General features: G+C 38.9%; 1 long non-coding RNA gene across 3 annotated transcripts; it reads right to left on the bottom strand.

The window, feature by feature from the left end:
- Positions 1-8461: 8461 nt before the first annotated feature.
- Positions 8462-10587, bottom strand: LOC128895584 (uncharacterized). 3 transcript variants are annotated; one of them, XR_008461824.1, is made up of 4 exons: positions 9783-10587; positions 9426-9653; positions 9099-9344; positions 8462-8839 (listed from the first exon to the last, which is right to left on the bottom strand). It is a non-coding gene; the product is annotated as an uncharacterized LOC128895584 (long non-coding RNA). The 3 variants fall into 3 exon arrangements; XR_008461823.1 differs by having other exon boundaries at positions 9233-9344; XR_008461822.1 differs by lacking the exon at positions 8462-8839 and having other exon boundaries at positions 9037-9344.
- Positions 10588-12439: the final 1852 nt, after the last annotated feature.

Here is a 12439-nt window from a genome sequence, read left to right as displayed (position 1 = left end):
CATGATGAACGACTAAATATTATTTTAATTATTTAATTATGAATTAAAATATGTTTCAAATAGATATTTATAAAATTGTGTCTGTCCTTTGTATTTAATCGTATCAATCCTGGATTTATAAATTTTAAATAAACTGCGTTAGTCGCATAAGTAACATGAGCCTTTTTTTATCCAACGATAAGTACATTGATGGTCGAAAAACTGTCTGTTACATAAATTTATTTTAATTAAATACAAGAAGATTATTTTGATCTAAAATTATCTTAAATCGTGTTAAACAGTTTTAGTAATTCATTAAATGTATATTACTATTAATATGTACAAGTGCGTTAACATGGTAATAAAATGGTAATTTTACATCATTAATACTTCAAACGCATCAGAGCATCGTATCTCGAAATGCTGAGATTATTTTTGTATCAATTTCACAGAGGAATATTTAATTAAAGCAATTAAATTTATATACAATCATTTCACTTGCATTTTCTCACGTTTTAAATCTGTATAAACACTGTTACTTTCCAGTCTTATCGACATCTAACCACCCATTCGAAACGTTCGACTTCAGTTTACTTTGCGTAAGTATCAAGCACACAAAGCTGTTTAGAATATTGTCCAAAGTTTCTGTTCGTTTAACACGAAGAAAGAGAGAGAAAGAGCATACATTTAAATTCATTGCCATAAATAGTTGAGCTCAGTATGTACATAGAGATAATCATCACGTGACGGAAGTTATTGATCCCGTCGACCTATTATTCATTCATCTTCATATCCGTTTCTGCCAAGGAGACCTCCGATGCTGATAAGAGCTGAACTGATCTCTGCTACTAATATTTATTCTATATTCCAAAATGTGAAAAAGAAGGACAAAGGGTAATCAAAATTTTAGTGAAACGAAATAGCAACCCGTTTCCACTCGCAGCAATCAAAGAAACGTCCTCGCGGATCTGGAAGAAAACTACTCTACATCCAACGACGGTTCTCCAGAGCTCCAAGGAGAGCTCTCATCCTCCATCAGTCAGGTATCGTAACGTCCACCCAAGATCCCACCAAAGATAAACTGTCAGCGCGTAAAACATCATTTGCAACGAGTGAATCGCAATAAAACGGCCAGTTAAAACCGTCACCGAGGCGCGTTAATTTCTAGATTATCCGCGAAGGTCTCTCGTCTCGCGACGAACAATCGTCCCATTTACTCTCCGCGTTCGATTATCGATTATCACTCGTTCGCGTCTCCGTCGTCCTCGACCACAAGTCCCAACAAGGAGTATTCTTCGCCGCGGCGTCGAGTCGATGACTTATTGTTAGTCATATCGATCGATGCACGTCGTATATTTTCTGACCCAGAAAGAGAATCTCGCGAGAGCAGAAGGAGAGCCGAGGGACAAGTAGCGAATCGAGTCGAGCTAAACGGCTAACACCGTCTCTATTGCCTCGCTGACGGTAACCGTAAGACCATTGCCAATCGACGATTAGGGTCGTGCGTATTGCACGACGAATTGGACGAGATTGGTTTCGCATTGGGACACTGTGATTAGCTTGTGATCGACGATTTCATTTTTGTTGGCTGAAAAGAATTTTCGACGTTTGGCAGAATTCAGAGGAATTTGATCGTGCATCTGATGTCAATTATATGATTATATGTGATGCATACGTGATGTCCATTTGATGTTCGTGTGATACGTACTTGATGCATATGATGAATTTTCATATTCGTTAGAATTTATAGAAATTTCATGCGTGTCTAGTAAATGTGATATATATGTGACGTGGTGTATTTGTGAGGCATGCGTAATGTATATGTGATCATGTACACATCCTACATACATCGCACATGCGTTGCACGCATATCGCATACGAAAATAAAAATTCCTACAAATTCCGAAAAATGTGAGAGACACGGATTAAGAATAACGCCAGTTACCAGTCGTTGATTGCTAATTTCGCTGGAAATATCTACGTGGCGAGTCAGAGAGGCTAACGTTGACCTAACGATTCTTTATCGTCGATTGCGAAACGTTGATGTCGATACACCGTATCAACGCAATGGAAATAAGACGCCGTCGATTAAGTAAAGACGATGTACAGTGACTCGCTGCTTTAGGCGTCTGGGCGCGATTAAGGCCACGTTAAACGCCGTCCATCCATATACGTACGGTCTCTTTTATGAGAAACCGAAGTTCGAACTGGAACAGTGTGGCTACGTGGGACTTGTAATCTCAGAATTCTCATTAGTCACGGATCACCGACGGTAAATCTGCATCGCGAGAGTGAATACTTAGATCGTTTTCCCGCTGCAACCTTGGCATGCGTGGCACAGGTGGTGAGTCTGACATAATGTCGTTTCCCCCAGATGTTCGGGCCTACGATCTCGATTGCGAAACGGTCGATAAAGTTCTTGTTTTAAAGGAAGACATTACAACGACATTAACATTGCCGTTTTTTGGGGAACAGTGAAAAGAACAAATTCAACAATTATATTAAACTTTAACTGAAATTTGTTGCCCACCGTGTAGAAACAAATGGAGCGGAATCGAGTAAATGATATCATGCTGTAAGCGTTAAATCTACTTGAATCTATTCCCGCAGGGCTTCGGTCATTACCAATTTTTTGTATGAAGGAAGTCATTGCACTGACTGGGAAAATATCATCAGTCTCGATGACGTGTCTGCTGGATATTCAATATGTACAAATATACACGATACAATATATTCAACTAAATAATAATATTACGTTATACCTGTTTTTACATTCATCCAACAAGTGTCTTCTCTAGAATTTTCTCAAACACTGGACTAACGTCTGAATTTCTGAATCACCAGGTTAGATTCTTACCGAATGACGAATGACCAGAAACCAGTATTGTTATTAATGTTCCGTGTCACGTCGGATTGCAATCGTTGTGAGCTCACCTTTACTCGGTGTCTTAGAGAGAGGAGCCACTTAGGTAGAGCCGCAGTAACTCTATAACATAAGCGTGCCAGTTGGTGGCAAATTTGCGGATGCGTGCAATTGGCATTGTCTATGCCCTGCGTATACCTATATATCGGCAATGGTAAACCAGCTGTCCAATCGGCAGCTATGAAGCAGTTAACTTAATATAGGCGCACTCGGAATGTGTGCCATCGACGACCTCGGGGCCTTCCCTAGGTCAGTGCTAATTCCCCAGAACCGACCACCTCTTCCGAATTTCCGGTTGACCTTGAAGACGTAGACAGGAATCGTCGCGTCGGAAGACCATGTGTGACAGTAATTGCTACCTACAAAGGAGAATCAGGGTTTCAAGGAAGCCGAACGACGATCGATCTCCTGCTGGCGATGGCCAGTCTCGTGACGCGTCTTCTTGTGATTTTTACTTTGTACCATTGGAACTTTTTCCCATAAATTTTGACAACGCTGCACTTAAACTAAATTCAAATGTTAAAGTCACCCACTATACATTCTCGCGTTACGAGATGCAATAGAAAGTACCCGCCGCATCGTTACACTTAATCAGAATCGAGCACGATCGCCTAGGAGAGCACGAATTACCACGAAAATCACTTTATGATTTTTCGCTTTCACTCGGATATTTCTCCGCCCGTATGAATGTCTTGCAATTCACGCACGCGGAATGTGATAATGGTATCCGTAATACCGCGACTCGTGCGATACCATCGGGCACGCTATGTTTTCTTTTTTTATTTCATGGGAACGGTGCCTCTTAGAAAATATATCTGCCCGTAACACGTAAAAAAAGTCACGTTATCTGATTCGAAGAACATTTCGTATTTACTTGAAGCCGTTACCGATATCGATATTATCGAACTCGTACGTGATACTTAACTAGGGATAAATTATTCGCGATATGGGTTCCAACGAGCCAAACCAGCCAATTTCACGCGAATGCATTTGATGGTTTATTGAAACTATTGTTAACATAGGCCACTCGTCAATCTCCATTGTCTTGCATCGGAACGTCCAGTTATGTAATTGCGCTATTTACGTACGAGGCATTAACCAAAGAAAGGTTCAAGACGTAAAGCTGACGATGGAATCGAGTACTTCACAAAATATTTTATGTCGAGAACAATCGTCTCTATATTAATTTAAAAATATTCTTTTATAGACAATTGAGTTTGTAACTGGTTAATTTTAGTTTCTTCTTATCAAATACTCTAAATGGACGCGATGATAAAAGATATAAACGTGATCCGATGTGTGAGTTTTTACTATTTCGATTAGATAAATAAGTTAGTCGTTAAAAATTCTTATCTCGCACACTGGTGCGTCGATGATATAAAACTACATCTTCCAAAGTGTATTAAATTGTATCAAAGTGTATTAAAGTGTATTAAATACTCGGTCGCTGAAACACCTGCTCCTTGAAGTACTGGGTAATATATACTGATCAAAAACAATAAAACTATTCTTCGGTGTTCTAAATTGTTTCTAAGAAAGCATGCTTCTTAAGGTAAGTATGCGCTATAATTCTATCTGTCCGCGTTAAGCAAACAGATGGAACGCGAATAAATCCTAGATAAATGATACGCAGTTTCGGAAAAATGATTTTTAAATAACCTTTTTCACTTCCAACTTCCCGCTAATAGATGAATTGTGCCACGCATAACAACCACGATAACACTCTGACCTTGATTTGCGAATGCGGGCAGTTTAGCAACGCAAGAACGTTGAATTCCAGAAATTATGGAATCATGCGTTCGTGGTTCAGTCATATGAGGGACGATATGCCTTGCATATTTCCATGTATCCTGCATCCAAGCACAAACTTGCATATTTGCAAATAAACAACGCACTTGCACAATTATTTGTAATGTAGCAATTAATAATCGCCGAGGTAGAAAAATGGCCATAACTCGGGAAACAAGGTCGAGTAGGACACCATCGAGGGCGGGTCCCGCGAGTTAGGCTCGTAGACTTCCAGATACGACGCTTCCTAATCCGTAATTAATAGTACGTACCGTTCGCGTTCATGCAAATTGCGACGATTATGCCAGTGCCGTTATCAGTTGGGAGGGAAATTTTCTACGTCCACGGCATTCCAGCGACAGGAATCGCGCGGCTCGATTACGGACATGTGCGTCGCTCCAGAGTGAAGCGATTCACGGCGAATAACCTAATTACGCAGTTGCTGAATTAATAGCGGCCGGGAACGAATCACGACGAAGGTTAATGCGTTAATTAAATTTTATCGACGCGGGTTTCGCGTTTTTGTTGACACGCGGCTAACCGGCACGAGGAGAGAACGAGCTCGGTCAATTTCTTCGCGTGACGATGACGTTTCCATCGGGACGTGTCGGTTCACGGAACGACGATTCCGGCAAGAGGAACTTTCATGTCCAGACGAAACGACACCGATAATCTCTGGCATGGAGACTCGTTGTTTGTCGCAATAATAATTACCATTCAGAAGAAAGAAATTAATTCTCCAGGTAGACTTCATTCTGGAGGAAATTTCTCTTGTAAAGAAATTGCAAAGTATCGTAAAAACAATGTGTATGCTATGATTATCAATAATGATAATTAATCGAATAATAGGCGGACGTCTTGGAGACACGGAAAATTGTTTGCAATACAATGCACGGAGCCAAGAGTTTCACTGGATAAGTCTCGGAAACGTTTCATTTCCTTCGCGAGTCGCGTTCTGTATCATCTAGATCAGGCATGTCAAACTCATTTTTGCACGGGGGTCAATTTGCACTTCTCTGCCATATCGCGAGCCACGAATGTGCAACTATTTTACCACGGAGAGAAATATTTCAAGCACCATTTATTAATTTGCTCAGAATTAATTCCCAGAAGAAGATCATATGCAAATCAGCGTAAGATTTACGAAAACAAAAATTGACACGGAAACGATCAACGAGATTCATTTGCATTGAGACTTAGTTCCACATTTTTTTGTGCGTTTTCGTTAATTAACGTTTTATGGAGCAACTTTTTCCCCCTCGCTGCACGCAGCTCGAACCATGATCATTAATCGATAATTATTAAGCTGTCATTTTAGGATTGGAAAGTATCGATCGATCGTGCTGCCACGTAACAGGTCACGATCCGCGATATGTACCGCTGAATCTGAAATTCGTAATCGTCGACCGACTTAAATTTCATCCAACGCTAAAAACGGATCGGATCCTTGCAATATTTATAAGCAGCTGGTCATAGGCGAGAAAGCATTTTGCATAACCCGTTTAACCGTGTACGTGACGTTTATAAATTTTCCCTTCTCGCGCGAACATGAGTGACGAAATTGTTATGACCGTTTTAAAAATAATCAATCGATTGAAGTCCAAAACAGTATAAAATTAAAAATACATGTACAATGGGAATGTGTCATCTGTTCATTCGTCGACCAGTTCGTAATTAGATTGCCGATGTTCTTGCAAATCTCATACATTTGACATATTTCCAATTGGCATAAATGCACAAGTTTCCGCAGTTTGTTCATAATAATTTGAACGGGCAATGTAACAGGTGAAGCGAAAGGTCGCGTCCATCTAGATTTCTAATTGCCAGGTGGTTGGAATTTCCAAGTTATAGATCCTGCGTGAGTCACGCATGGAATACTTGTGGATTGGCGTATTTGCTAAGTCAATGATGACGTGACAGATTCTTGATTTACTTGGAAGAAGGCTACGGGGTGGTCCGTTATCATCAGTGACGCATTACGTCTCCGCGGAGCCGAAGGAAAAATAGAAATTTAGAGTCCTGTATCTAGAAAAACACAAATATTCAAATTAGTAGGAATTGTGCTTAGATTGTGTTTGCGACAAACATTGACTCGTCATCTGCATAATGTACACTTTAAGTTTATTTTATTCACGCAGCTATTTTATTTTATTCAGTTGTTACTCCGATGAGTCGTAAATAATGGGACACCGTATGTATGCATGGATAAATATCCTAAAAAATCTCTGTCCACCGATAATAAACGTACACGCAAGGTAACGTTCACGTGTGAGCGATAACGTTCGCGTGTTTATTTATGATCGTCAATTTAAACATAAAATTTTCTGCACACGTCTTGTAAGAATACTTCGTTCGACAAAAATGTTTCAAGGACTTCGACTTTCGCTTCACTGGTTTAACGTGGCACGTTCATTGCGTTGGTACCGCCGAAAATTTGAAAGTTTCTTACACCTTATCGCGTACGCCACGTTTTTGACTCGTACAATTACGCAGCGCGGTCGCGAATTCGTGGTACAAACTTTGTTGCAATCATGGAAGAGGACGAATGTCGATACGCATCGGATAATTCCTTCCGTGTCATAATTGTTTCAAATATTATTATTCGAGTATTAGAATTCTGACATCGTTACTCCGATATCATTATTCAAATATTAATATTTAAAAATTCTTTCAGAAAATCTTTTTCTTCGAGTTTGACGTCCTCGGAAGTTGTGGAGGACTTGGTTGTAGAAAGTAGCCTTAGTCCATTTATGCTGGACAAGCCCTATTTGAACTCTGTGATGCAAGAACCAGCCATCTCCATAAGTGATTTTCAGGAAATCAAAAAAAAAAAAAAAATTCCTTTCTTTTTTTAATTAATAGTATACGTTCTAACCTAGAAATGTACAAAAATGGAGACGCCTGGTTCTTGCGCAGTCTTCAATTGGTTTAATGGACACGTGAAGTAAAGTAATCAATCTTAATACAACTTCAGCCACTTCAGTCCATTTTCTCCAGACCCAGTTTCTTATCCCCACAAGTCTTAAAAAAAATCTGATAAAATTCAAAGTCACTCTCAGAGATCTCTACTGCAACATCTAGTTATCTATAAAGTTAAACATCGAGAGTTTCATCCAATAATAATTGAAATATCCGAGGAGAAATTCAAGCTCGAGCCATTTTAGTAAAAATGGCCCAGGCGGCTGATGGATAAGAAACGTGAGTACATAAATTCTCGCGTGACAATTCGCAATGACCATTCCCGAATCAACCACTTGCAAGTACGTGCAGCCCGATAAAACGATCCACGCGAAGGTATTACGTTCCGCCTACGTAATAAACGGCGTTAACGCGAGGATGTTAAGAGCTAATGGACCAACTTCCCGGACACGACGAGTTTCAACGGCCGTAGCGAATCCTCTGGCAATGACATTGTCGTTCGTCACCTCGTCGACGCTAACAATTTCTCGTTTTCATCTCGTTACGTCTTCATCTCGACGTTTCACTTCGATAAAATCCCTTGTACGTATAAGAAATAATATCTAAATTAATTCGATCACGGTCAGTCGCATGAACGTATCAACCCTTCGTTGGGTCCCTTCAAGGTATCATAAATTTTTGGAGTAAATAAAAATTATCTAAATTAATTTAAGACGTTTTCACCCTTTGCAAAGGTCCTCTTCGGGATTCTATAGATCTTGAAGAAGAACAAATAAAGCGTTCTCCATCGCGGCAGACCTCAACAAATGGAATAATTTAGAAATACGTACGTTCGGTAGAATAATTCAAGAACTTTCTATTAGTATAGCGAAGCGTTGCGATGGATCCAGACTCATTGTGGACGTATTCGATTCTTTCCACAACCTACAAAATTTCTGAACGTACGTGCTCGCTTGTGATGAATAACTGTTACAAGGTAAAAGTAAAACGAGCCTCTTTGCAGTCGGATTTATGCTTACATAATTGTCTCTCTTCGCGTCAGTTGTTCTCTTTACATCTTTTGTGATCCTCCTTGGACCTTTAACGTGCAATTGAACGAATCGTGGACACTCCCGCGTTAGAAGAATCTACTTGTCCTTCCGACATCAATCATGGTTTAATTTGCAGTTATCACGAAAGGAAGAAACTTTGCTAAGACGATAGAAGACGGGCGCGATGGTCGAAAGGCTCCTGCGTACAAAAGAAAATATTATCATACCTCGTACTCTAGAATTACGCTTGTTAACGATTTTTAAAGGGTGCAGCAGGATAAGAAGGGTGGAATGTATCCATAAACCAAATTTTAATTCCAATGTGTCATTATATAATTCGTTAAAAAAAAAGTGTATATATAATTATATAATTTTATAATATGTTCCATGGAATTCACTTGATTATAAATTATTGCTACGAAATACTTAATTGGAAGGCATATTTATCACGATGAGACCTGATCTCGGTTGATTATGCCCTCGTGACTAGACCGCAGAGTATTTCGCAACGAAGCGTTGTACATGTAGACAACTCGTAATTAGCAATCAGTTGGCATAATGCGAAGTAAAACAGTATTGGTTATTTACTAACTTTTCCATGCTATTTCCAGGGTTATGCCGTACCACAACCACCAAACGTGATATCGAATCATACCAAACACGAAATCGATTTTTATTATCAGAAGAGCCCCCTCCACCTTCCCCTAAAACAATTATTTACATTTCACTACCTTTGACGCATTGTTTAGTGGACTCGATTACAGGAACTGAATAATTTGGCCTACATCGGAAGACAAGCGGAGCTTGAATAGAATCCGTAAGGACAGTTGAATCGAATTTGATCCGTTATTAAGCGAGGCCCCTCGGTAAAACTTGTCACGTCGGATTAAGCTTCGGATTCACGGGCGTCGTTCACCGCCCAGCGTATTAGCTTTGATAGTTGCGCGCTCGGTTACAACGATTCACGGAGTAAACATTGCACTTCGTAAATTGATCCACCGTGTCCGCGACCACTGTTGGAAAGCAGGTGTTTGTAAATAATATCCGACCTGACGGACAAAAAACGCGTAACTAAAACGCGAGAATCATTTAACGAAATTGCCAATTATTAACGAATTGGCAAATGGAACACATGAATGTACAGCTTATGTTAAAATCGTATGAAGATTCTACATTAGTAAATAATAACTATTGTTATTATATACGATATGCGTCCGCGTAATCGCAGCGTTACGCCAACGTCTCTTTCGCCTCGATTTTTTTCATTTCACGTCGTCGAAAACGTGCATCACATTGCAAGCACAAACACGAATCGTGTTATCTGATAACCATCCTCGAGATACCGTGTATAAACTAGATAAACTCCTTTCCTACTTGCCGCTTATATTGCGAAAGAATCCCAAGGATGACGTTATTTAATCGAGAAGGCGGCTCCGAGTGCCGCCTGGCGCGATGAATTCTTTTTTTCGCACAAAACATAATTCGATTCTGAATTATTTAAAAAAAAAAAAAAAGATCACCTTTCAGACTGAACGAATGACGATATTTAGGAATTTTTTCATAGATACTAACTATCTGGTATGAATATTTCATAGATGTATTAAAATTACGTACTTTTAACAGGGAGACGAAAATGTTAGATAAATGTGCTTCAAGGACTTTCTTGATAATCGATTACGTTTAGAACGTTTAAAAAAAATATATGTAGGAGGGCAACACGAAGTACTATAAACGTCACAGCACTTTTACGTTTAAAAATGTTGTCCACCTTTATCGATACAAGCACGATACCGAGTTTTTCCTTTACAGTTACCAGCAGATAACAATCTAATGTCGTATGGTCTGCTGGCCACGGAGGCCAACAAACTGGTCCTCCTCGACCAATCCATTTCTGGAAGTAATATACATTCAACCAATTAGTCCTGATCTCGCAATTAATTTCTTACAATCGCCATCATATTTCCCATTTCTGTCAGAATTTATTATTAAATCTTCCATTTATACATAATCTAATACATTTTATATAAACCATAAAATATCCTGTCAAACTTCAATTGAAAAATTGTCAGACGCCAGGTACTTGTAGCTCTGGTTACTAAGCCTGTGCAGATTATTACACCGTTGATTTCAATATAACGACGAGTTATAAATCATTTTTTTTTTGTTCTTAAACCGTGAAAATAGCAATTTCAATTCTGGATACGTCTAACAAGTTACTTTACATGTAATTTCGTCTAATAGGTAAATATTATACTTAGTTCCTGAGTAAACAGGCTACTGAGAGAGAAATAATAAGTTTTCCTTGTAGGTATGACAGTTAAAGGTCCCTTTTTCATGTTATTTTGTACAGTAAACATAACAATTGTTACGTAGGTTGTTGTTTATGTTAATAACGTGACTTAATCTTCATTAATAATGTATTTCCTTATGAACTTTTTTAAAAACAACAATGCTGGACTTAATAAGTGGCATACCACCGCCATCTTTCTTTTTAAAATCAAATGTGCTTAGATGTCGTTGTTATATTGGCGTCGAATTCGAATCAGTCGATAAATGAACGAAACATTCATATTATAATAAAACTTATTATATATTATGTCTAATCTTCGAAAGTTTTTGATTGTATTATTATTTATTTAAATTACAGCAATAACTTCCAAAGAGCGGTAGTTCAAAGAGTTGGAAAATTACTACAATACCAACAATCGTTAATGACTATCCAACTTATCGACTCAGAATGGATTACAGGATAAGATTACAGCGCAACTTGCGATAACAAATTAAAATGAAGTACATCGCGAATTATTTATTGACAACCATCGTAATCGAATTCGATTCAAAGCACTTTGATTGAATCTGACGAGCATCCAGCATACAGTGGAATTTTTTCTTCGGTTGTTGCGACACAGAATAGATTCTAAAGCTGATAGAATGAATAAAACATAGTCCATCTACGTACTCTTGAATTAATCTGAAAGTATAATTAACTATACGAGGAAGATCGCAGTCTCCGATCAGTCTGGGATTCATCGTATGGTTAACTCGTTATAGTTTCTCGTTCTGCCGGTAGATGACAGCACGATGACAGTCTCACCCTTAACCTAAGATTCAATTATGATCCAAGCTTTTATTAAACCGATTACAGTCTACACTATTATACATTATATATTATGATACACTATACGTATTTTCTAAACATATTCTTTGCTCTGCATCCCTACGTTATAATATTCCTACAAATTTTCAATATATATAAAATGTAATTCATCAAATACCGAAACTACTCACATGTTATTACTTTTAAACCACTTGTAAAACTTAGAAGTCCAAGTAGAGACATTTTTCACAACCCTAAACAATACAATTTTTCATCATTTCAAAGAATCATCGCCCATATTTCATTTTCGTTTCGGTATTCCCATTAACATTCCTATAAATGCACAAATAGCTTCAACCATAGACACAACCATGGCGTCTGTTTCCTTTCACTTGCACGGTTAAAGTCGTGTAAACAAACAACGACCTAACCCAGAGGAACGTGTTTTCCCAGCGTTTCCAAAATAGACGTTATTCCTCTCACGATCTCTCGATGGTCCTCACTCCTCCACCTCCTCGATTCGCTGCCCACGCAATTATTCTCGAACCATTGGCCGAGCAATCGAGACGAAGGGTGGATGTTTTGGTATCAGCTTCGCCAGATGGCACGACCGCGATCACCTGTTTACCTGAATTTTTACCTGAAGGGCTTCTGGTACCAGGGCCCGACCAGCTCGGCCAATCGCTGCGTCGACCCTGGGGC

The sequence above is a fragment of the Hylaeus anthracinus genome, unplaced genomic scaffold (genome assembly GCF_026225885.1).
Source record: "Hylaeus anthracinus isolate JK02 unplaced genomic scaffold, UHH_iyHylAnth1.0_haploid 5, whole genome shotgun sequence".
In the NCBI taxonomy this organism is placed as follows: Eukaryota; Metazoa; Arthropoda; class Insecta; order Hymenoptera; family Colletidae; genus Hylaeus; species Hylaeus anthracinus.
This window is presented reverse-complemented; position numbering and strand designations above follow the sequence as displayed.